Raw genomic sequence first — 26,482 nt, forward strand, 5'->3', positions numbered from 1 at the left:
AAGGCTTCACTTCCCCCTTCACTTCTCTCCCTCAAAATCCCTTCAGGGCTGTCACTGCCTGTAAGATGCATGACATCACTGAACAAAACACCACTTGAAACACAGCAGTCAAGGTGATCTCCAATCTCTTCTGCCTTTTCTCTGTCTAAAAACAGGGCAGAAGAGTTACAAGAACTCCTATGTCAGCATTGCATAAGGGGTCTTGTTCGTAACACAGAGCAGTCCATGGAAGAGCACTGACTTTCTAACAAAACAGTTATTGTAAGACACTTTCTGACCATTTCCACAGGTCATTGTTCAAAATCTGGGGAAGGTTTAGTCCAGGAGAAAAAGATCCATGCCTTTTTTCATGTATGGAAAGAACTGTCTTATCTTGAGAAGATTATTTGTAACACAAGTTTGGAACCATTTTCACAGTAAATGTGAAAATGGCTTATTGAGTAATGTTAAAAGGTGCTTGGAGGCAGACAGCTATCCTGAGACCTGCATTGCCCATTACCTGTGAATATTTAGACATCTCTGCAACTGGGTTACTAAAAAGGCAAATCTGCACATTCATTCAAGGTGTTTCATTGGAGCAGCATGGAAACAGAATTTCCATGTGAAAAATAATGACCAAAAGTTAAATATCTCTAGAGTAGACTGTTGCTAGCAGGAGGTTGGGCTCTGTCACTGAGCTGGTAATTTTCCCCAAACATGTGATAAGGGCTGAGATCTCATCTCTGACCCTTTAGCTCAGTTTTTTGAAGATCTCAGATAGTTAATTATAAGTTTTTTCTGCATCAGTAGATCTCATAATGTCTCATGCAGCAACCAGTGGTAAACCATAGAAAAGTTGTTCCAGAAACCTATTCCTTGTAGCCAGATAAAAAGGAGGATGGCCACAGCTGATCAATTGGAAGGTGAGAGAGGTTAATTATTTTTGCCTGTTTGCTCAATACCAGCCTTTTCAGGCCTCTGGAAGGAGAGGCTGTAGAAAATTAAGCGACACAGAAAATAATTTCCCTGGTGAATTAGCTTATTTATACTCTGTGCATATGCTCTGTAATGAAGAGAGAGGGGTGAGGCTCAGGGGCACTGCTTGATCTCAGTGTGAACAGTGTGAAGCCTTGCTGTCCATGGGGACTCTCTTCTCAGGCTGGAGAGCACCACTGGGTAACCTGTGAGCCCAGGCAGAGCACCACAATGTTGGCTAACACAGTGCTGTCAGCCAGCAGAGAAATCCCTGGCAGAAGATGTAAGCCAAGCCAGCCTGGGGCATCATTCCTGTGTAGAGTGACACAGCCATGTCTGTTCCCACTGCCCACAGGTCTGCATTTAACAAATATGGTTGTGTGGTTCCTGGGATGAGCCTGTTCACGGCTCAGTGTAGGGCATAGCAGCAAGAAGCCCAAGTCCATCTGTCTAGACATCCCCCACTTGACGTCCATGGGCTCAGCTTTCACTGAGAATTTCCCTTTTTTTGGTGTGTTTCTATAATATATAGCTGCTAGAAGAACAGGCAAATTCAGTGGTGCATTTCCTTTACAGAGAGTTATGCAGGGATCATTGGAGCTCAACATTCTTATTTAATTAGCAGCTTTTGGCTTCCTATTTTATATGTATAGTCTCTTTTCTGCCTTTTTGTTATCATGGCAGATTATCAATCATATTTTGGGAAGAAGTGTTAAAGCAAAATTTTACAAACTTGCATTTTATTAATGTTTTGCATTTTTTACATAAAAGTGAGTTTTCTTCTGGATTTCCTTCATATTCAAATCCCTCTGGAAGATATATTTCCAATAAATACACTATCTGGAAGGTAACACAGATGCCTGATGCCAAATGGGAGCCGTTGCCTGCTCCAGTATATCCTTCACTATCCAGCTGGTAATGTTAGGGATACTCCTAAGGGAGAAATGTAGAACACAGCCACATGAAGAAAATTCAGGTTTTCTATAATAGTAACTTTTAGTTTGAATTTTAGGGCTTAAGCGTACCATTATTATTGTCACACATGGCAGCTCCTGAAATCCTATCATTTAATGAATTAAACAAAAAGGGAGTGGATTTTAAACAATTTCTATGGAAAAAGAATTAGATTAGATTTTTTCAGTTTGGAGAAACAGTAATTAGCTACTCTGCTAATTTTAGAGTGGATGAAAGAGTCCTGATCAGCTCTGTGGACAGTACACAGGGACAAAATAGATATGAGGAAATCCTGTTATCAGTATACATACATATTTACAGTAAGGAGATGCAGGAGATGCTTGCTGGCCTTCCCTAATCTCTACTGGAGACTTAAGAGCTGCCAGGCTGCTGGTTATCTCTTGGCATGAGAATGTATGGCACAAGGCTTTTTTGAACCAGCCAGGTTGGAAACCTGACACTCTAAGGCACACAGAATTGTTCAGGCTAATGTGCATGAGCAGAGGTTTGTGTAAGTATGGGCTGGGTACTGCATATGGGACCCAAGCAAAAACCTGGGTAACACTGACTGCTGCTCTGTGGGAGCAGCAGTTTATCTGGAGATAGACTCAGTGTTTCTGCCTGACACTAATTTGAACAAAGCAGTGTAACCTCTGGTAGGATGCCAGAGAGATAGGGAGGTGTACACCTTTTCTCTGTAAATTTTTTTCTTGCATTCAGATGTTACTGCATGGTGTCTCAGATTTTAATAAAATGGCATTTGCCACAGGGAAAGTATTTTTTCAATCAAATAAAAATAATTATAAAAAAGAAAGAGTTCTAATTGACTCTAATCACAAATCTTTGCATTAAAAATGAATGAAACTGTTCTGAACAAACATATTAACAGACTTTTGTTGCTACATTGCCTTGCTTTGTTATGTATTCATCCATTAGTCACTAATTTGATCCTCCTAATCATAAGCGGTAATTAATGAGCTAGGGCTGTTCCAGAATGTCAGTGAGAAATTTAAAATATTTATAATTGGTGAACTAGTACAGGATATTTTCAGCAATACTGAAACTCTACTTTTATAGACTCATATAATCAGAATATCCATAATCCAGTATTCGGCATAACGATAAGCTGTACTGTCTTCTTTTTATGCCAGAACACAATGACACAAGTCATGCAGGCTTTTTACCACAGATGATGTGTATGGGAGTGGATTTTTTTCTGGCCTTTAAGTCTTTAAGAGCAGTTTTATAACTTGATCACAGGTGAAAGGTGGGGTTTGAGATAGAGAAGGAAAACAGAAGATAAGCACGACATCTTTCTCCATCTCTCTTTTGGGCAGTTGGATATCAACTAATCTATAATAAGCAAAATTTTATGCTTCCTTTCTCTTCCTCTTGGTGTACTCCATTGTAGTTTTTTCAGTTGGGTTTTTCATTATCTCATGTGATGAAAAGCAGGTAAAAAAAACCCAAAAACCTTGATGTTAATATTTCTGATGCTGTAAGCAATTTGGTTGCATAGTAAAGGCAATACCAAGTTCTTTGCTAATGTAGGAGGATTCTAATCAGAATTGAGTTCTTCAGATTTTCAGTCCTTTTTTCAGAACTTCTCAGATTACCTGTTCAGCTTCAGTAACTTGCAAATAACTCCCAAGGGCGTTGTAATGTCTTACACAAAAATTGATGGATAGAGAGCACAAGGGAGGCTTTAACAGAGGTCAGGAAAGTGCACATGGGAAGACAGTGGGGGCCAGGCAAGTCCAGTCTCTGAGATTTTAGGAAGTTTCCCTCCAGAAAGTGATTTTTTAAGGTGACAAAGTAATTTACTTAAGAATGGAGACATTTTAGGATTTGCTAATATTGGGAGTGATTAATTTTACAATAATTTTTTTCTATTCAGACGGCTTCTTATATTGATGCAGTTAAATGTTTTGATTCTTGTTAAATAACCCTACTCAGTATTAGCTATCTCTTTTATTTCAAGCTACAAAAGCATAACATGGAACATGTGCCCACAGGACAACTTCCTAAGATGTAGAACAAGATTACATTATGCACCCTTCAAAATTCTGTAGTGACGTGATCTATGATACAAATTAGATTATTTGTAGTACTCTAATGACATGAGTCTTATTGTTACCTTCTAGTGGGCAATGTGTTTCTTTCTTTAGATATAAAATCTTCTGTATAGATCAATTTTGTCTGATTTGGCAGACAAATAATATAATTCTATTCCTTCTTTACTCCTGCTCTATGTAAACTATTAACCCTAGCAGTATACAAAGGCAGATTTTTTGCATTTAAATTACTCAGTTGTAGCCTGGAAACAGTATTAATCAAGACAAAGTCTGGTATCACTCCTTCCAAATGTATGCATTTTGTGTGCTGTATTGTTGAAGTTAGGATTATATTGGGATAGTGCTTCTCTATTAAAGTCTTATGTTGCATCATCGTCTGTATTTCATGGAATTATGAAGGAACTTGCTGAAGCCAGGCAATCTTGAAGAGAAAATGGTCTAGATGTGCTTCACTGTGGTGCAGAAAGAATTTTAGCTCTCTTATTAGCCCTTGGTCCTCATTTTCTGGTTTTCCTTTGCAGTGCGGACAGCTGACCCAACCTTTGCTCCCCCTCAGGGTGAGCCTTTTCTTTAGCTTCTCTGATGTGGATCTGCATAAGTGGATGGCATGGCCCTCTTTTGCTGGGTCTGCTTCTATCCCTGCATTCCAGTGAAAGTGGGGAAGGGACCATGTGCGGTGCAGGAGATGGGTACTTGGGATGGGTTGCAGGATTGATACACTTCTATATAAAAGAAGGATGATGTAGTGGTTTAAAACCTAGCTGGAAAATTAAACACAATCAAGCTTCTCCCTTTCCCCTTCCCCTTCTGATAATGGAGGAAAACTAGGACACATTATGAATTGGAATAACAATTAACTGAAAATTGCAATAACTACAACAATATTAGTAACAAAAAGTGTACAAAAGAGAGAGAGTGTTTTATCCACAAAAGGATATTCACCACTAAGCAAAGAAGAGCACTTCCCTAAGGTAGTGCCCTGTGTGGTTTCCCAGATGAAGGCAATATGGCAACTGTCCCTGTGCCGGGGCCACGTGGTATTTGGGAAGACAGGAGCAATATGGCTAATGACAGCTTCCACAGCTTAATGCTCCCACTGCTCAATGCTCCCACTGCTCTGTCTGACAAAGCAATGGAGATCTAGGGCAAACAAACCCCCTCAGAAACTAGATCATGTGCACTGTGCCGTGCTGCAGCCTCAGACTGTTCTGAGCAGCTGCCTCCAGCACTGGTGGCACTCCACTGGGGCGTGTGCTCTGCATGGCTCGGCCCTGTACTGTCACCACTCTCTTGCTTGGGGCAGTGTCTTGGGTTCACTATCATGCAAATGCATGATAGTGATGTATAGATCATATTAGAGCAAAACTAGCTTGGAGGTTAAGTGCATGCAAATAAGTGTTGTGAAAAAGTCTGTATGTTTCAGAAATACATGTCTCATTTCAGTTGTCTTGTGTCTTGACTTCAAATACATTATATTGTACCAGCTTTTGGAAGATGGGTAAATATTTCAAGAACCCATACCTCTTGGTCATGACAAGTTAATTGCATAAGATGTACGTGAATCACAGGGCAGATGAATTCGTTGTGTTGATATTTTTGTGGAAATCCAAGTAATAACCAGACATAGGTATAGCAGCAGGGATGAGGCTTTATTCTTTCCATTAGGATCAGCTCACACAAAACATATTTTTCCGTTGATGTCTGTGCTGTACAGCTGCGTGGCTTCCCCCTCCCCTCTCTCTCCCCCTGGATCAGGACTCTTTCTATCCCTGTTATAATGCTGCAGGCTGCCATGGACTGTGCTGAAGTTAAGCACATCCTGGCATCAAGTGTGAGAAATGGATGAGGATCCTGTCAGACATATTTAATTTAAGACATTTGTATTATCCATTGCTGTAATCAATCTGCTGGGTTGTTTTTGTGTTATGCTGCAGTTTGCTGCTTTTATTCACTGGCCCAGCATAACACTGGATTTGGTGCAGGTGCAGAGCCCTGCTGCATTTCCCTCACTGCGCCACTCTGACATAAATTGATGGATGGCTTGGAAGACATTTTAAACAGCAGGGAAAAGGCAACAGCTACTTCAGTTTAGGAGATATAAATGGGAGAAAGGGGCCAAAATATAATATTCTTCTGTGAGTGGAGGGAGGAAAGGAGATACTGTAAATAGAAAGTAGTCAGGGAATATTAAACACTGTACAACTATATACAGTATATTTAAGCTGGTAGGCTGCAGTTAATGAAGAAACTATTTTGGTGGGGATGGGAAAATTTTAGAGCTATTATCTATCAAAAGTAATAAAAATTAGAAAAGCAAGTACTTTAATATGCTATCAGACATCAGTGACAGTCGCTAGGTTCAGTAAAACTCTTGCTGATTCACAAATTAGGCCACTGAGAAATTTGATGTTGGTGATTTGAATGAGCTTGAAGCAGATCAATTCACCAGTGATTTTACCTTTGTTGATTCCTACAGCTGAATCAGACAGAGTAATACACTGAAACAGGCAACTGAATGAAATTGGATCACCAAGTTATGTACAAATAGGACTATTTTGAAGCTAACAGATTTAGAATAAGCTAGTTTTAATATTAAACACTTTCTTTTAGTTACAGAACAAGCAATTTTGTTCCCTTGTAACAGCTTTGGGGCTAGGAAGTGACAGCAATATCCTTCCACAGATTTTCATACTCTTCATATCTTCATACATCTGAAACATTACAGACATGCATTACAAAGCTACTGGCTACTTTGAAGCTCAAGTGAGAGAAAAGTAATAAAAAAAAATCCCAAACCTTTGTTCACACAAAACAATCAACACAGGTCTTCTTTTCTGAAAACCCTTGCTCCTAAATTACTGACAGTAGCCATGAACCTTCACTTGACACTCTGCTCTTCCTGGGAGCCAGGAGTTGCAGGAAGGCTCAGCTAAGCTTGATCACCTCCCACCTGGGAAAGGCCCCCTGACCTACCTCTGAAAACTTCTGCTCAGATTTAGCCCAGTGCCCCTATCTGGCTTGATTTATTCTGAAAATGCTTAAATCAGTTTTAGATTTAAGCTGCACTTAGGAAGCTTACTAAAGGACGTTCTAGGTGACATACATAATAGTGGTGGGCAAGTGTTCTCAACAGCCAAAAGGAAGAACGTTAAATTCCTCAGCTTCTTTATTAGAGACTGTCTGGATCTCAAAGAGCCAGGAAGCAGGTATTTGCAATGTTAAAAGAGGATTGATTTATACATTCAGGGCAGATAGAAGTAATTTTTTCCAACACAGAGGACTCAGAGGATTTAAGTACAGAGCTCTGTGGCTTCTTTTCCCAGAGCCAATAGCAAATGCCATAATGAGACTTTGTGTCACTGACAAAACACCTTTTCAGTCTGATGTCCTTGTTCCTATCTATACTAATGATGGGTATTTTTCCCCATAAGTGGTCCCAGGAAGGCTTTCAGGGCCACAAGAGGCCTTTCTTCCCTACCAAAGGCATCAGGCCCAGCACCATGTAACCAAAGCACAGCTGTGCTTCAGCAGCCCTGTCTTCCATGCTGCAGTTTGTTTCCTTTGCCTGTAATGGCTCTAAGGTGTGTTCTTGCTGCACCAGCTGCAGCAGGATGAAAGAAGTAGAAAAAGCTTGCGCTGAACCTGCCTCTATCCCAGAATTGCTTTGGGGAAGGTGCCTGTGTAGTTTCAGGACACATGCACTCAGCAGTGTGCATCAGAGTCCTTGTACTCTTACTCCATTTTATTTAGGGTAAGCATTGATTTCAATACTTAAATGGATTTGATCCTGTCTCAGCCCTAGAACTTCTGTCCACCAGCGGAGCGCTGATGGATATGCCAGGGACCTGTGGAAGAGAAGACTGTTCTGCTGTAATGTAGTTTGTGGTTTGTGAACTTGTTAGGCATCCATGTGCCCCACATCAGACTGATGCTACCCAGGCACTGCCCTGTTTTGCTTGTTCATCAGTGAGTTTGAGAGTTCAGAAGTCATTAAGTTGACTAGAGCATTTGTAGCTCAGACTTAAACTGTAGAGGAGCAGGAATTTGTTCTTTGATCCTGAACAAATGATTTAAAATACTTGTGCCTCTGACTGAACTTCCATCCACCTGTGAGAATAGGAGCAGTGCTAGTTCTCACACCACAAGATTTTAAGAATACATGTTCCTCAGATTAGAAACTATATCAGTAGGAGCCAATAAGTATGTTAAATAGACACTGAAGAGATTGGACTAAAAAAGTGCTGGTGGACCCAAGACCTACACTGGCAGCTCAGCATTTTCTGTCATAAATATAATCTTCCTTCCCTACAGGAGACAGTCCAAAGACTTACTTCTTCTCAATGGGTGACATTTAAATCACATAAAGGAATGCTTTTTGAATAAGCCAAATTATCCAATCATCTGTACTGATCTGAATAATGATGACCTGAGGGGTACATTTCTCCTGTGCTTTTAATGTTAAGTTATCAAACTGCATTTGCAAGGTACAGTATAACTTGGATGCATATATCTTGTTTTCTGTGGCCATGTCATCTGTTTCACATGTATTTGTGAAATGGGGTGCTTGCTTCATGTAAGTAAATGTTCTTTCACTAGCAATAAAACCTCAATGGGCTGAGACTAGGTGATGGAGAAGAATATAGAAAGGAAAGAAGAGTAAATGAAAGGAAAAGAAAAATTCTTAAGAGTGCAAATGCAGTCATTGCAGAGTTTCTTGCATATAAAATTTCAGATAGCAATAAATGGAAGAATGCAGTAGATGAACCTGAATGAGTCATAAAAAGCAATCTCAGTGACAGGAATGCATTAAAAAAACTTTATAAAAGTAACCAGTTACTTACCCTTTAACAAGATAAAGAAAAACTAAGACATGTGCATGAAAAGCACTTAGTTTCACCTAGCCATGATTCCAAGACAAAAGAAGGAAAAAGGAATTCTTGGATTTGCTTAGTTTTTATCAAACCCCTGTACATTTTTCTATTTTATTTTTTCCTGGTACTTGTTTTATAGTTTAGTCAAAATACTGGGCAGCTAGAAAAAGAAAGCAGCATGTAATACTTGAAAAATGCGTGGTTAACATGCTTTCCTTTGTTCTAATGCTTTCTGTCACAAAGTACTGCAAACACCTTTTATGTTTTATTACATTTTCCAAAGAGTAAAAAACCATCTTGCTGTAACAGCTCATTGACCCATTGCAAGTGAGGTCGAGATCTGGATGTTTCAATAGCTCAGCTGGGAGAGCATTAGACTGAACAAAAAAAAAGACATGCTGCATACTTCTTTCAGCATGATAGATGCTGGAAACTGAGTTCTTATCTAAATGAGTTTATTTATGTCAATTTGATTTTTATAATTCAGTATTTTTTAATGTTATTGCATTTATAGTTCTGTTAGCATTTGTTGGTTAGGTTTAAGTCTTGATGTGGTAAGTAGCTATTTAAATATTCAAATTTTCAAAGTTACTTGGACTGCTTGCAGACTTTAGATTACGAGGAAGAAGCACTTGGGCCGGTTTTAGCCCCATTCCAGCACAGTCATTTCTCAACATGGAAAGAATAACTAGATTACTTTTTGCAGTTTCTTTCCAAAGCACTTAAGGTTAAATACTGCAAAATGTGTAAGTTTCCAGTTATAAAGCTAAAGTTGTTGTTAGATGAAAACATTACATGTTCATTGATAAAGGCTTACAGAAAAGTTGCTGTTCATGCATTTCAATGCTGTTTTATTTTTTCCTCATGTTTTTTAAGGTGCATGATATTCTGAATTATTGAGTGGAAGTCTATACAAAAGACTTCCATTTTATTATGGAAGTCTATACAAAAGACTTCCATACACTTAGAGCTATTTTAAGATGCTTTATGGGCTTTATTACTTCTTTTCTTACCATTATTTCTTTTTTCTGAGTATTTACTCTGCTGTCTCTCACTGGTGCCCAAGGAGACCTGTGACTGACTATTTAATATTTGTTGCACTCTAACAAGAAAGTTGTCAGAAGTTAAATTCATGATAGCTACAGCCTGAAATTTGTCTTGTCACTATCATTTGAGGAAAGATTAATGCAGAATGTCTTCACTAGATTTATAGACTCATGTTAATCTCTCTTACTAGTGTTTCAAGATTTCTAGGAGTATAATACTTCCCTGATAACCAGAGAGTGGTTATTGCCTGTCACAGTTTGTAGTTAAACACACTCCATTATTGCCTGTCATAGTCTGTACTTCAAATACATTCAGTTCAATACTATAAAACAGTGAATCATAACACAGAGAGATAGATCCTGAACTCAACTCTTCAGGTAATGAAATATAGTGTCATCTCTACAGTGCTATGATTAAGTGTGAATTCTTGTTAAAGCCATGACTTTACCAAACATGTATTTTAAATTGTCAGTGTATTTTGTGGCCAGCTTGTAGCTCAGTGTGCTGGTTTTGACATCAGTAGAGAAATTAAACTCTAGCTAAGCCATTCCTTCTTCCCCTTATTTGTAAGTACGGGACAATAAATGAGATCATGCATTGAAATAACAATTTACTAAAACCACAATAACAACAGCAAAATCATTTAGTGTACTTGTATTCCACACTCCAAGCAATAATTTTGCTTGAAAATAAAATTTCCCTACATGATGAAGGGTAATACTGTGTTGGATACACAGTAAGGACTAAACAACAATTTCCATTATAAAGCTTCACACTAAAAAATATTTTTTGGAGAAGTAATTTTGGCAGCTGGAGAATTAAATGTACAAAAAAGGCCAGATTTTTATTTTGAAAAAAGTATTATTTCCTATTTTATATAACTCATGGTTTAAAAGAAAAAAATGTGCATGTGTTTCTGGACATTCAACTGATAACTAATTGAGATGGAAGCTGCAGTGTGATGTCATCTACTTGAAAAGTTTCTGGCCCCTACAACTGCTTGCCCATTTCTGAAAATATTGTGAAATGTTCATGACTTCATGTCTGGATTCAGTAGTGCCTAGTTAGTCGCTGTTGCAGGAAAGATCTTCCATTGTTCACAGAGATAACAAAGAAAGTGCATTTCATTCCTTCCAGGCGCAAATCTTCCCAGTAAAAAGTCTGTCGCAGACATCTTTTTATGAAAATCCTTTTCTTAGGATTTTTCTTCCTGAGAAGCTGAGAGGCTCCAGGAACAAAATGTAAACAATGGTTATCTGCTGCTGTGGAAGGCAACAAGTGCATCTGTGATTGGCCCATCTTGGATGTTTACAATTAATGGCCAATCACAGCCCAGGTAGCTTGGACTCTCTGTCTGAGACACAAACCTTTATTATTCATTCCTTTCTATTCTTAGCTTAGCTAGCCTTCTGGGATGAAACTTTTCCTTCTATTCTTTTTAGTATAGTTATAAGGTAATATATATATCATAAAATAATAAATCAAGCCTTCTGAAATATGGAGTCAAATCCTCGTCTCTTCCCTCATCCAAAGACCCCTGTGACCACCACCACAAAAGTCCCTTCCATTCAGTTCTCTGCATGTAGATGGGTCATGTTACAAGGGAGACGAAAGGGACAGAAATGAAAAATTGTATGGGATTTATAGCATCAAGCAGTGTGTCCCCATCACTGTATTGCCCTTGGGAAGAACATCACATCTTCTGGAAAACCTGATAATAATATTTTAGATTTCAGTTAGAAAATCTATTTACCTGGCTCAGACTTTGTGTACTTCTGTCACTGGAGTATCAGAGTGCCTCCCAGGGATTTAAAAGTAGTAATGGTAATGATCAGCTGACTTTCCCAGCCTCAAGAAAAAAGTGCTGAATTAACTGATGTCATGTTTTAACCCAAGCCAGCAAGTAAGTACCATTCAGCCATTAGCTTAGCCCACTGCATATGCCCTCTGCCGCAGTGGGATGGGGTGGAGAATAGGAAAAAAAGTAAAGCCTGTGGGTTGAGATAAAAACAGTTTAATAATTGAAATAATATTTATATTAATATTAATAATAAGAAAACCCCAATAATGATGATGTAATGAAAAGGGAGAAAATAAAAAGATAGAAAGTTAGAAAAAGTGATGAACAATACAATTGCTGACCACCTGCTGATGGATGCCCAGCCTGTCCCTGAGGAGAAGTCTGAGCCAACTTCCTCCAGTTTATATACTGGGCATCCAGTATATAAGTTATAACATATAACAGTATATGTTTTGTGGTGTGCAATATCCCTTTGTCCTGGCCATGCTCTCTCCCAGCTTCTTGTGCAGCTCCTCACTGGCAGAGCATGAGACACTGAAAAGTCCCTGGCTTAGAGTAGCTACTACTTAGCCACATCTAAAACATCTGTGTTTTATCAACATTATTCTCATACTGAATACAAAACACAGCACTTTACCAGATACTGAGAAGAAAAGTAATTCTATCCCAGCTGAAACCCACACATCTGATCAGTTTATTTTATTTAAATGACAGTGATGCTTAAGTAGATGCATTCTTAGACCTTTAAAGGTCATCTAGTCCCACCAGCCCTGCTATAAGCAGAGGCATCTTCACCTAGATCAGTTGCTCAGAGCCCTGTCCAACCTGACCTTGAATGTTTCCAGGGATGGGATATCCACCACTACTCTGGGCAACCCATGCCAGTGTTTCATCACCCTCACAGTAAGAAATTTCTTTCTTACTTTTGGTCTGATGTATGCATGTAGATAAATTCAAGAGACTTCAGCTATTTTTGAGTTCACACACTCTTATTCCAATATCACTAGAGCTATGTTAAAATTTTCAGAGTCTTCTTTTAAATTTGATTATTGAGCTTAAATTGGCTTCACATTCAAATCTGAATATTATCACTTTCCATGACTGTAAAGCATATTTCTCTTTGACTGTAAGTGAAGACAGTTTCTCATTATTGTCTGGTGTGAGTTAGTTAACCAAAAGGGAACTGCAAAAAATTTGTGAAGCTAACAGGAATTCTCTGTATCCATACTGATTCCTCAAATCTTGAGAGCATCTTATGAACAAAAGTGTATTCCCTGCTGCAGATCTCTACCATGTAATGTTTAGCATGGTGTATTACAACTATGAATACAACCTGTATTCTAGAAGCAAAAATAGAGATTGTAGTAATTATGTGAGGCCAATACCAAGTGTATCTCTGAGGAACTAAATGGATCACATAAATAATTCTGCAATAACATGTTTTTCCCATCTAAGATACATGCCAGTGCAATGTGCACCAACATTTATTCTGCTTTTAATGACATGATGCAACAGTAAAAATGTACATGCCAGTAGTCCCTGCAGAAAAGGCTTTAAAGCCCACTGCATATTGCAGCACAGCAGCTATATATGATCTACTGGATGGCAGCCAAGAGGAACTTGGAGGAAATGGTAAAATGTGTGCTTTACAGTAGTTCAGTGAAAGTTGTCTTCTTTGTAGGAAGATAAACCTTTTCAATTATGTTGGTAGCTGTAAGAGTTTAACATGGGCCCCAGTGGTAAGATTTTGTTCCAGGGCTTGGTGCAATAGAGATGTTCCTATTTTAAAAAATGTTGTTCCTTTCTCCCCCTTCACCAGCACTAAGGGCTGGAGCTTTTTTCCAGTTGAAACATTAGCAATTTACATAGCAATAAATGTGAAAAAGCCCCTGAGATTTAAATCTCAGTTGATGCTGATTCTGTAATAAAAGCATAGAAACATTTCTAAAAGGCAATTTCTTCACTTACTTGATTTCCTCTTCTGTAGCTGCATTGCAGTGATGGCTTTACCAATTATATTCATTGTAACCTTTATCCTCATATTCACTGGAAAAACCTTTTATTCTCTTGTATTTTTCTTTATAATTGTTTTTATCCTCTTGTTATTGTTACACATAACATTGAATTGTAAATTATGTTCTCTTCAAATTGACATAGATGATTGCAATGTTGCCTGTGCTTTTCCCCATTCTGACATCCCTGTGTCATTTACCATCTTTTGGATGGGATGCCAGTTTTTATTGTTGCCTCCTCCTCTGAATTGTTTGTAGTAAGTAGACTGACAGGGACTGCAAGTTTATGACCTGTTTTTTCAGGAGGGTCATGTGTGACCTACAAGATTCAGTGTTATCTGAGGATTTATAACATCTCTGTTGAGAACTGAATCAAGAATATTAACTTCAGACCAGTAATAACCAACTTGGTTTGATAAAGTAGAGCTTGGGTGTAGTGTATACCAGCAGAATTGCATTATACAGACAATTTACAATTAGACATCAAAGAGACAAGTGTTGCTGACAGAACAAATGAGGGAGAGTGGGAGGCATGCATGCTCAGACTTCCTTCTAAAAATTACACAAAAGTACAATGTGACCTGTTTCCATAACTCACCACAGTAAACTTGTGACTAGTATATTTGATTAATACATTGCTTGTCACATTTGATGTGGTATGCCAAGTTTTTTCCCAGTTAGGTTCTTAATTTTTCATGTTTTCTTAATTTCTGATGTTTGTATAGCCAAGAATATTGCCTTACAGAGTCCATTTGTTTCTTCACAGAGTCTACCACTCTAGTTACTTATAGCAGAGATGCCTGAAAATGATGCATATAGTACACACAAAGTGTAATCAAAGCCAAACACATACCTAAGCAATATGCAATAAGCAATATGGCTTATTATTGTTTGATGTATTTGTCCAGTCTTATCTGGATACTGTTTGCATGTACTAAAGTAAAATATCAGTAATGTCACTGGTTTGTTTATTATGGAAACTTGATGGTCCATGTAACATGGAAAAGAATAGTTATAGTTCCAAATCCAGACATTTTTCTATTTTTCAGAGCACACATAGGTAATATATTATATATATAGACACAACTCAACTAAAAATCTTTTAATATAAATAGTTTTCAAATAAAAAGAATTCTAAGGCAATCCTGTGGCCTTGTAGTATAAGTGAAGGGATATCTTTTGACATTTTTGAAGCTAGCTAAAATAAAACTTAGATTTAGGTATATGGGTACCTAGAAGCAATACATCTAAAGGTATTGATATGTTGGGGTGCTTTTTTAGCAAAAAGAATGAATGAAGTATTTTGAAAGAATGAACACAGTATTTTGGAAAATGTTCCTGTTAGGTCTTGTAGTCAAATAATCACTAATTTAATGAATCTCAGGGAATTTCTTTTCTTTTTGTAATACCATCTTTGTTATCTGTTGTATATTGAATGTGGAAAGAAAATCAGGGTTCTTGCTTCAGAGATAGAGTGACAAAAATAGTCCTGAAGGCTGATGTTAAGAGATTTCCAATAATGAATGGCAAGTAAACACAAAACCTCCTACATGTGGTGTCTGCCAATTCAGATGGCAAAAGAGAGGTTTGGGGTTTTTTGTTTCTAGTGTGTAAACTTCAGAGTAGTCATTAATTTTGTGCTCCAAAGGCATATTAAAATTAGCAGGGATTTTTCTTTCTGCTTATATACATCGGAAAGCCAAATATCACAATCTTTCTCTAAGGTAAAAAATGAAATAAAGACTTTTTGCAAGCAAACATTAGTAGCCCCTGTTTAAATATCATAGTACTTTGGGTGTTAAGGATGAGAATAAGTATTTTGTGGGCAGATGCATTGCTGAAAGCCCTGGTAAGTGTGAACATAAAAACTTCCCCAGTTTCTAAATTTCCTAATTTTTAAACTTTAAAGGTGTAGAACCCTTGCCTTGAAAAAAACAGAAATTACCTATAAGTGATTTGTAAATCACAGCATACAAATTGTACTACATGAAGAGCTGAGTTATGCCAACCTATAAACACCAATGTTCAATACATAATTAAGCAGAGTTTTCACCTATGTTCTTAGCAGTTTCTTGATTACATCACATCAGACTCATCCTCAGGGATATAACTAGAACAGAATAAGTCTATGCCATCTCTAATTTAGTTATTTTTCCTAGTATGAGATCTGTTTTCTCCCTGGTGCCTAATTGCTGTTAGAATAAGAAGGCATGATACAAAATGAGGTATTGGAAAATAGCTAATCTGAGCTTTGCTAAAGATACTAATATTTATTGAAATATGCTTTATGTTTTCTAAATTATGTAAAAGTATCTTAGAAAGTACCTAGCCTCTGTACCACTGCATACAGAATAAGTTTTACCTTGTAGAAGTACCCATGAAGTCTGATAATGAATGCATTATTGCTCTAAGCACAATTTAAAAGGAAGATACAAAAATAGCCTCCATATTCCCCTGGAGTGACAGCTTTAATATTCAACCCTTTTTTCTTCAACCTCACACTATTCTGTTCATGCCACTGTTAATGCATGGGCTTTATGTCCTCTGAAAAACCAACAGCAGTGCTTTAAGTTTAGGGACACTTAGCTTATACCATAAAATAAATCACTGGCCTTGTCATTTAAAATGAGCTGTTGTATGTTAGTTGAACAGTACTGTTGCTGGAGCCCTGAAAACCCTTTAAATATATCTTTCCTTAATTTTATGCTTAGAACTTCAAATATAAAATAGCACTGAAAATATACTTTTCTATAACTCAACAGAAATAGGACTGATTTTGAGGAAGGTTTATATTCTCAGGGATCCACATCCTGTCATTTCAATTGCTTCCATGGGAAATGTGTTTCCAGAAAGATGCTTTAAATGGTTGATGGCAATTTTTTTTTTTAAATGTAGACTAATTAGACAATTCTTTGTCATAGGTATTCAGCTTCTGTTCTCTACAGAGTGACATGCTTACAGGCATATTGCCCCATTTATAGTCTGGTGATAAAAAATGCTTTTAAAACAAATTACAAGGGTTGGTATTTAGAAGACACTTCAATTCATCAAGGATTAATGTTACTTTAATTTCTTAGGGAAAACATGAACTGTGTTCCCAGGCTGGGCACTGATGGTTCTATTCACATGTATCAAATGACTGTATGCTACAGTGATCTGTGGGTGGTTCTCAGTTGTTCTGAAATAGAAACTACATTGCTGTATCTTTTTTCTTACTCTCCCCTTCTGTGAGAAGTACAATAGGAAGTCAACAGCAGAAGTTTTCTTATTTTACTTTTGTTTTGCTGCATTTTAGGCCCACGAGGCCTCTCCAAACATGGGGTACATTTCTGTTGAGAGGATATTCTCTTGCTGAGCAACAGGCACCATGCTTCACTAAACAGGTATAACATTTGCCTAGCAGTAAAGAGCCATAGGCAGTTCCCAGGAACTGTGGCTTACTGACCTACAGAGTGGGCTCCTAGGCTAGATTAGGATCACACAGTTGGATGCTATGGATACCCTTTCTTAATACTTTTATTTCTGCATTCACAAATCTCATAGGAACTGAGACTCTCCTTTTGTCAGGGTACTACATAACACTTTGTAAGTGCTGCAGCTCATTAACAGTGAAAGAAAAATGGATAAAGGTACACAAGAACACAGGAAGTCAAGTTTGCATGTCAAGCCATTGCCAGAGCTAGTTTGATTCTTAATGCAGTATATTGCCTGCTAAAGTGCCTTATACAGAACAATTTATGTTTACAGAATTTTGGTTATGTGGTGAGACATTAGGGGTGTCAATAAATTCTATTTTTTTCCTTCCAGTACGTTAGCATTTTGTACAGACTTAAAACCCTAAGATGGGCAATTTGGGGCCACTAAATGTATGCCCTTATCTCCCATCTTGAATACATTCCTTGTTCCCGTAGAAGAATCAATGAAATCTGTAAATATGTTTGGCAATAGTAAAAACCTATTAGGCTGAATTATTTGCCATCTTTCTTTATTTTCCAGTCTATCCAGGCAGAGTTGTTATTAAATAGCATGTTTTTCAAGTCCTTAATCAAACTAAATCAGGATTTGAATTGAATATGCAAATGCAAGTCATGGTGAAAAATGTTCAGTTTGAGCCTGGATCTGAACATATCAATTAAATTCTTGCTTCCAGCTTGAAAAACAGCCCACTGCCTGAAGTCATGCCCAGTTGATCTAGGGCAAGAGGATGAAGCTGCTTCCTTTCCACCTTCTTCCTTCCCCTCTCCTTCTACTGGATAAAGAACTTTATGATGCTTTATTTGCTCACTCTTACCAACTGGAAAGAAAGATGGATTCAAATATAAGCAAAGTATGTGCTTCAATGGCTGACCTACATATGTCCTTAGTTTTAGCTTTTAATTTAGAAAATGATAAATGTATTACCTTTAAGTAAAAGGTATCATTAGAACCTCCACATGTTAATTCTATATACCCATGGATGAGGTCCTGACATTACAGAATAAGAGTTGTCTTGAACTTGAGGGCTTGTGGGACATGGATATTTTTGAAATTTAACCTGACTTGTGTACAGAGTTTCAGCCAGTAGTTCACTAGTGGAGTAAGAAAAAAGATACAGCACTGCAGTTTTCTGCTTGTTTACTATTACCCCAGAGATCCCTTGCTTCTGTGCTTTCTACTCTTCAGCATGTTTTCTCTCTTTAATATGACCTGTCAAGTTTTCCTTTTTCTACTTTGCTTTTACCATTTTCTTGTGATTACATTTTTGTGCTTTCTTTATAGAGTGCTCCTTGTTTCTCCCTAATTTCTATGTCTTGACACATATGCCAGGAATAGTTCAATCAAATACTCATAGGGATCTATTTTCCTTTGAAATGTCCTTGGAAATCTCACCCTGCAAGTCCAGGAATGCTCACTTGTGTTCCGTATTTTAGCTGCCAGTCCCATGGAGATGTCTAAAATACTATAGAGTATCTCAAATAGCACGAAATGCCTCTATTTCAGAAACTGAATTGTACTTACCATTTCTTTCTCATCCTGCTGTGAATTCACCACTGTATTCTCCTCCTCTCCTAATCTTTCCCAATTTTTTCCATTTCCTACAGTTCCACCTTAAATTATCTCATCCTCTTCCTCAAAGCACTCCTCCTAGCAGAAGTGCTTCCCTCAGGACCTCATCTCAGACTTCTGCCAACAACAGTCTTTGTGCTAAGAACCATCATCTCCAACTTCTTCCTTTCTCAGACAGTCCCTCAGTAGTCATCACAGCTGTGTGCTCCCATCAAACTTCTGTCTCCATGCAACTGGAGACAAATATAGGACAGAGAAAGAAGATTAAGATTTTGTTCAAAGTACAGAGGAACCTGAGATTTTGAAAAAAAAAATTGTGTGTGGAAAAAGGTGAGGAGGATGCCAAGGGAAAAAGTAATCTTTAGTTACATAGCCATGCCCACTTGATAATTCTCCTTTGAAGTCTGACTGGAAGAAAGTGGATTCTTCAAGGAAATTCAGACAAGCAGCCTGAAATAGCAGAGCCACAGGGGAATAGGAAACAGACAACCAGTTGTTTGCTTTAGGAAGTAATGGAGGAGAATTAAAGACGATCAAGTTTGATACTGAGAACAACAAACTAAAAGTACATTGTACCTCCGCTCCTCCAGGGATTAACTGCCCTTGGCTGATAACAAAAAAGAGGCATGTACATGTTTTAGGCCTAAATGTACACAGCACTTCTTTACACTTCAGGAGCAGTGATAATCAATGAAATCTGCTAAATACAGGTGTTGTCCATATTTAGCATGCATAAGGAGTCAATTAATACAATTAGAGTTTGGTTTCCACAGTGCTTAATGAATGAATGAACTGCTAGTAATGGGCTTTCTCAGTCTAAAAAACCCCAAAACATATTTTGCAGTATGCAACTCTGCTCTTAACAGGAACCAGATAATGTTCATGAGGAAAAGATTATGCATTTATTACCTTTTCCAATATTTCTTTCCTACAATGATGCTTTTGTGATTTTCCATTCAGGTCAGTGCAACACTTCTGCATAGTCAAGGGAGATGTTGAGGGGGAAATTTTAGCACAGACATTTGGGGGAAATAAATTTGAATCTCACACAATTTTAATTGCCAGACTGGGGAGACCCAGTCTGGCAATTAAAAAAATGTAAACCAGAAAGAAATACCTTGGCTCTCTTAGTGTGTCCATGAAAAGTATCCAAAAGGAAAACCTATATGCCTTCATGTTACATCTGGTTTTATGCAGTTTTGCAACAACTTTTGTTAGCAATTTTTAATAAGCTTTGCCTGCAACATGAGGACAGAAAGTTGTTAGGTCACAGCTGGGCCTTGTACTGAGCCCGCACAAGACTCACTTTGTTTGCAATAATGCATTGGAATATCTGCCCTGAGCTATGAATTTGTACTATGTCACAAACTCATAGCTCAGGGCAGATATTCCAATGCATTATTCAAACAAAGTTAAAATAATGCTGTGAGTAGCTGTACTGAGTATGGTGTAAAAATTACTCATTTTTGGAGCAAAAGGCACCGTGATTGCTCAGCCGCAGTGTTCAACATCATCTGAGTCCAACTTGCTTGTGTAACTGAATGTTCTTTTTATTTGCAGTGACCAAGTTAGCAGCTTGTGTATTAATTTTAAAATCTAGGGTAAATTTTATAACTGCTATGTTTGTGTTATGTGTTTTTATAGCATGAAATACATGAGTCAACTAATAGCATAGTTCTTCATCTCTTCCAGCCTGTTCTAAATCCTGCAATGTATACCTTTGTCATAATTAATTAAAAATGTAATTATTTCTTGGACTATATCATCATTATATAATAAAGAGAAATTTTTACTTGACTATAAAAGAGAAATTAAGATACTAGGCATAATCCGGAAAATATAACGCTTATTACTCTGCTTGGGAACATGTTTCCAGCAGATAAATTTACATTGCATATACATAAATAATGCTCTTCTAACTCATTTTTATGTCCTTTTATTCTCTGCTCATATCCATAATAAAAGGAACAAGAAGTTAGGCTTTAAAAACTGTTTTGCTAACTTGTGGTGGTTTGACAGGAAATATGTTTTCTGGGATGCTGTGGTCAGGCCAATGGGTGCTCAGATTTTAATATCGGCACCTAATGTGGCCATTGGGACATTGGGTCCGCCTGAGAGCACGGGGTTAAAGCAGGGCTCTGCCCTGGGAGGCTCTCTTGGGTTCCGGTCAGGGAAAGGTTCAGAGCTGCCCTGCCTGGCTGTGGGCTGGGCGGGGCAGGGGCAGCCATGGGGCCGGGTGAGGTAGGCCCAGGGGCAGCCATGGGGCCGGGTGAGGTAGGCCCAGGGGCAGCCATGGGGCCGGGTGAGGTAGGCCCAGGGGCAGCCATGCGGCCGGGTGAGGTAGGCCCGGGGGCAGCCATGGGGCTGGGTGAGGTAGGCCCAGGGGCAGCCATGGGGCCGGGTGAGGTAGGCCCAGGGGCAGCCATGGGGCCGGGTGAGGTAGGCCCAGGGGCAGCCATGGGGCCGGGTGAGGTAGGCCGGGGCCTGGACAGAAGGGAGGGGAAGGCCCCTGCAGGATGGAAGGGTGGAGGAGCACTGAGAGGCATCGGGCAGCCACCCCCCACCCCCCCAGGAGAGACAGAGAGAGAGCCTGTGCCTGTGCTTGTGCCACCTTGAAATTGAATAGTGGCCGGCCGAGAAGGAGAAGGGGGGGTGCGAGAAGGTGCCCGGCAGGGCAGCTGTGGGAGTTCTGGACAGACAGAGCCTCAGATTTTTAACCCTTTTCTTGGATGATGGAAACCTTACAAATGCTAATCTTCCTGGAGCTGAATGAGAAGAGAGATAGAGATGAGATAAGAGGAAATGAGCCATGAGAGAAATAGAGAAGAATGCAAGTGGAAGAGATGATGGAGTAGCTTATGCTGGACTCTTTTTGTGTAGCCATGGACAGAGCCATGTTTCCTTGTGATACAGACTGCATTCTAGGGGGAGGCAAAGCCTCAGGACCAAGAGGATTCGGTGTGGGTACCCCTCGGCCCCAGGGGGTGAAAAATATGGGGGGGACAAAGTTGAGACTGTGCCTTTTTAGAGTGGGACGAAGCATCCTTAAAAGTCGACCCTAGAAGCAGCTCTGGTCCATGTTCAGTGGTGAGAGCGCTGGACATGAAAGGAAGAGGTCACCATTGGCACAAGAAGGACTCCTTCTCCTCTTGATGAACTGAGGGTATTCTGAAGGGTGGTGCCGGACCGAGAGTCGATGACTTGGGGGATGTATTGTATTGGGAATTTGGTGGGGAGAAGGAGGAGATGTATTTGTGAAGTTTTCATTTTCCTTGTGTGTGTTTTTTTTTTTCCTTTCCCTTGTAGTTTAGTTAATAAATTCTTCTTTATTTCTAAGTGGGAGCCTGCTTTGCTTATTCCCGGTCACATCTCACAGCAGAAACCAGGGAGAGAGTATTCTCATGGGGGCACTGGCATCGTGCCAGTGTCAAACCATGACATAACTTTAAATTCTAATGCACATCAAAACTCACAAAAAGTTCCCACTAACTTCAACACCATGTGCCTTCATTCAGGTGGCTTATACTTCAGGTAATTATTTTTCTTAGCAGAGCTTATTAGGGAGAATAAGGGTGTATATGTTCTGAGCTGGGCTGGCTTCTGTGGAACTGGCTGTGGTGTTGATGCTCTGTACTAGCACATGGTTTGCACTGGTGCATGAATGCTGAGGCACAGAGGTGCCATTGGCTTTGTGCCAGTCGTGGACTTAGTCCACGCAGAAATTTTTGAGTAGAAATATATGATAAGAAAAGTGTCTGATAATAATGGAAAGTTTCCATTTGCAGTCTGGTAGAAAGAAAATATGAAAAACCAACTGAAACATTTCACTGTCTAAATTATGTCTAAAGATTTTGTACGCTGATGTCCCTCCTGATTCTTCTGGCAGGCAGCTTATTTAAAAGCGTTTGAGACTTTTTAATTCTTAGTTTATGGCAGCACTTGAGACAACAACCATAAGTAATTATGCTAACATACATGGATAAAGGCAATTGCCAGTCCTATTAGTGTCAGACAGTGATGCACATTTGAAAGTAAGTGGCGCTTTAGTTCATCTCATTTATGCCACTGACAAACTGAGAAGTTAATGGTTCCTTGGAAGTATTATGAGATCTACTAATTGAGAGCTCTACCAAGCTTTAGATAATATTATTATTACTGTTGTTAGCATTAATTATAGTAGTAAAAACCATAACAGCAGCCAGTCAGGAGGAATGGCTGTATGGCTGTGACTAAGCAGGGAATCATCACTGGATCCCTCTCCAGAGCACCTGTGCTCATGCCGAATAAGAAACAACATTTATTGCAAATGTCTTGTGGTTTGCAGGTGTTCTAACTCTGAAAGAATCAGATTTCAGTTATAGAGATACCCCTCAGACCTCTATTTTACCCCCACCAACTTCTCCAATGTATATTAGATATTTCAAAGAATAATCAGAAAAAGACAGTTGATATGAGAAATGTACTGCTACTACTACTACTGGCTAATTGAGGTACTCACAAAATAAGACAGCCTGCTGACCTGAAGGAGGCAGAACTGATGCTCAGGTTCTGAACAATGCATCAAAAAGAAGGAAAATGAAGTTGCTAGAAAACATTTCATTATTTGGAAAGTGATAGGTTTTCTCTCCATTGTGGCAGGGAAAGTATTTTCAAAAGGAAGAGGGAGCTCTCAGTTTTGGGTTGTGGTAGGAACTCCAGGTGAAACCTTTAATCAACCAGACCTGGATCTCTTATGTTCTTACTAGCTCTGTGCCCCCAGACTTTTTCTATACCTTCACTTCCTGGCTGAGGGAAGGCAGAAGAATCTCATCATATGTCATGGAATTAGGAGAAATTTTGCTGAGGATTTTTTACAGGTGTGGATGTGTGTTTGCATGTTTATCTGTCTGCATGTGGAATTTAGAGACATGGTTTAGTGGTGGACTTGGCAGTATTAGGTTAGTGGTTGGATTCAATGATCTTAGAAGTCTTTTCCTACCTAAAAGATTTCATGATTCTATGATCTGTTTACCTTTGTTGTATTCCTGAATTTTTGCTGTCTTGCATGACCACATCCATGGCAGTGATGAGGAAGATAGCTCTTCTGGGCTGGGAGCCAGAGATCTTTTGGTACACAGTGTCTGTACTAACTGTTCAGGTGAGTTTCCATTAGGCAGAAGAACAAACAGCAGGAGGGGTCTTGCATTAATACCAGTGCACTGAAATGAAGACCTGCTGAGTGTGCCTGGCATTTTTTGCCATGCTGCATGGAAAGGAGTGGAACAGCTGACACCAGGAATGGTGCACCCTCAGCTGCAAATCCCAGGGACATAGTATTTGACTCTCTGTGGCCCCATTTCTGTTTTGACTGTGTTGTTCCACATCTCCATTCCTTCTTTTCCTCCCCTTCCTCCCTCCCTGCCCACTCCCTCTTGTCTTTCCACTGTGCATCTCCTGTCAGCCATGCACTTACCACTGTGCAATTACAGTTTCTCCTGTCAGGAGGAGAGGATGTTCCTCAGATGCTGGCCCTAGTGTTTGTCCACATCTTACTGTCTGCCATGAGTGCAGAAGGCTGTAGCACGATTTGGAAAGACATTCAGAGAAATGGCTGGAGGCTGTGACAGCTGCAGTCTTTTCTGTGGCACGTGCTGTGGTGGTCATGGAACGTGCAGCTGGCAAAGGGTTGTGGGGTGAGATGCACAAAATGAGTCCCCTATTTACTCAGTGCCGCACATGATGAAAGGCTGAGTGGACACAACTCCTGCACCGCAAAGGCTCAAGCTCTTTTCTGTGTGCATGTCACTGGAGCATGCCAATATTGCCAAGAACAGGTATACCTGTGCAGGTTTTGCTGGTACAGAGAGACAAATAGCTTTTGTGAGTACCCAGTTTCTCCTCTCATGTTTTTTGACTTTTGACCACAATGAATGAGATTTATCTGGGCATTCCCTACCTTTTTGACACTGATCAGACATAAGTTTCAAAAGTTATTGTTTAATGAATAAAACAAGAAAACACGTTAGACAGAATGGAGTACCTTGCCTCACCCAACTGGTAATAAATCAGTGTACACTCCAGATAACATTTCTGACTGACACAGTGTTTGACATCCCAGAACACTGTTTTTGCCAGAATAATCATGATTTTTTATTCTTGTCATGTGCGTGAGGTACAATGCCAGCATGACTCATTGCACAGTTTATCTTTGAACATTTTTGAACAGAGTGTTTAGAAAGTGTCAAATGGCTATATTTTCCCAGGAGCAATAGTGCATATAGATTGTAAAATGATTTTATCACTTCTGCTAGAGGTGGGGAATATGATCTGCTTTGACACATGAACAATTTTGCCAGCAGTAATTAAAGAGATTTTAATTAGATTTTTAGGAATTACTTCAAGCTATAAGAAAAATGTAATTTCTTGATTAAATTTTGCATAATTAAGTTATATTTTGCAAATCTTTGTAACCTACACCTCTTCACTTGTAAGCTAAAAGCATGGAGGAATTGTACAAATAAGAAACTGAATTGGCTATAGAAATGGTCTTACTAGTTTTGACTGTCCAGGAGCCTAAAAGTACTACAGCAAATGTAAAGTCTAATCCTAAATGTATTCTGTTGTGTGCTCAAAGTCATAATGCTTTGGGGAATAAATGAATCAATTCTGAAGAGCTAGTCAAGAGAAATTAAATGGCAAAGGGATTATTAATGTAATATGTTGGCAGTGTAATTCAGGACACAGATTGTTAACAGCACAAAGCAGAATTAACTTTATTATCCTTGCATACAATAATTAAATCAAAAGTGATTTTAGTGACATCTTGAGAGGTTCAAATAACTGTAAGAACTCAAGTTTTTGTGAGCATCCAATGGAAGTTAACCACATCAAGACCCCTTTATGTTTTTGAAAGATTCCCACAATCTTATGGACAAATCTGCCATCAGGAAGGAATACAAGATGGGAGAAGCTGAATGGATGTAGCACTAGGCAGCATAACCCTTTCTCCTGCATTATTCCATATGACCCTGGTTTTGTGGATGCACAGCCTATATACCCATCTGGCCCCTCAAGTAAGACTGAAGTTGTATCAGTCTTTGGGACATTATACTGTAGCTGTCATTGTGGTAATTTGGTGCTGTATGTCTGAGTATTTCATTCTTTATATTGTATCTGGCAGATCCTTGTAGTGCAAAGTTCACTTTGACTGCGCTGTTTTTGGAAGGACTCAGCAGAGGTTGTTCTGTGAAGCTGGTCATCCTGAGTGCTGCCTCTGAAGTAGGATGGGGTGCTTGGCTGCTAGCAGGAAGAAAAACCTTTCCTCTCAGTGCTAAAAAAACCAGAACTGTAGTTGTACTTGATAGAATAACTTAGTATTTCATTTAAGTAGTCACTTACACAACCTGTTCACACTGTAACCCCCTCTGTAGCCTTCCCCTGGCCCAGACTGGCACTGGTGATGTCTGAGGATCCTTGGCTTTATTTTGCATGGGCCAGATGTATAACCCTGGTTTATGTTGCTGAAGGAATTGCCTTATGGGGAGAACCAGCTATGAGAGGTCTACAGAGAGATAAGGAATGTGAAATTGCAATCAGATATAGGGTTGTTGAGGCAGAGATTGAGAAGAAAATAAAATCCATTTTGAAAATTTATTAAAATCTCAGAGGAGAAAAATACAGAGGAGTCTTATGCTTTTTTTGATCAATAAACAATTCCTTTTTAGTTTAAACAAAGTGTATGCT

Source organism: Agelaius phoeniceus, chromosome 5 (genome assembly GCF_051311805.1).
Source record: "Agelaius phoeniceus isolate bAgePho1 chromosome 5, bAgePho1.hap1, whole genome shotgun sequence".
NCBI classification, from domain to species: domain Eukaryota; kingdom Metazoa; phylum Chordata; class Aves; order Passeriformes; family Icteridae; genus Agelaius; species Agelaius phoeniceus.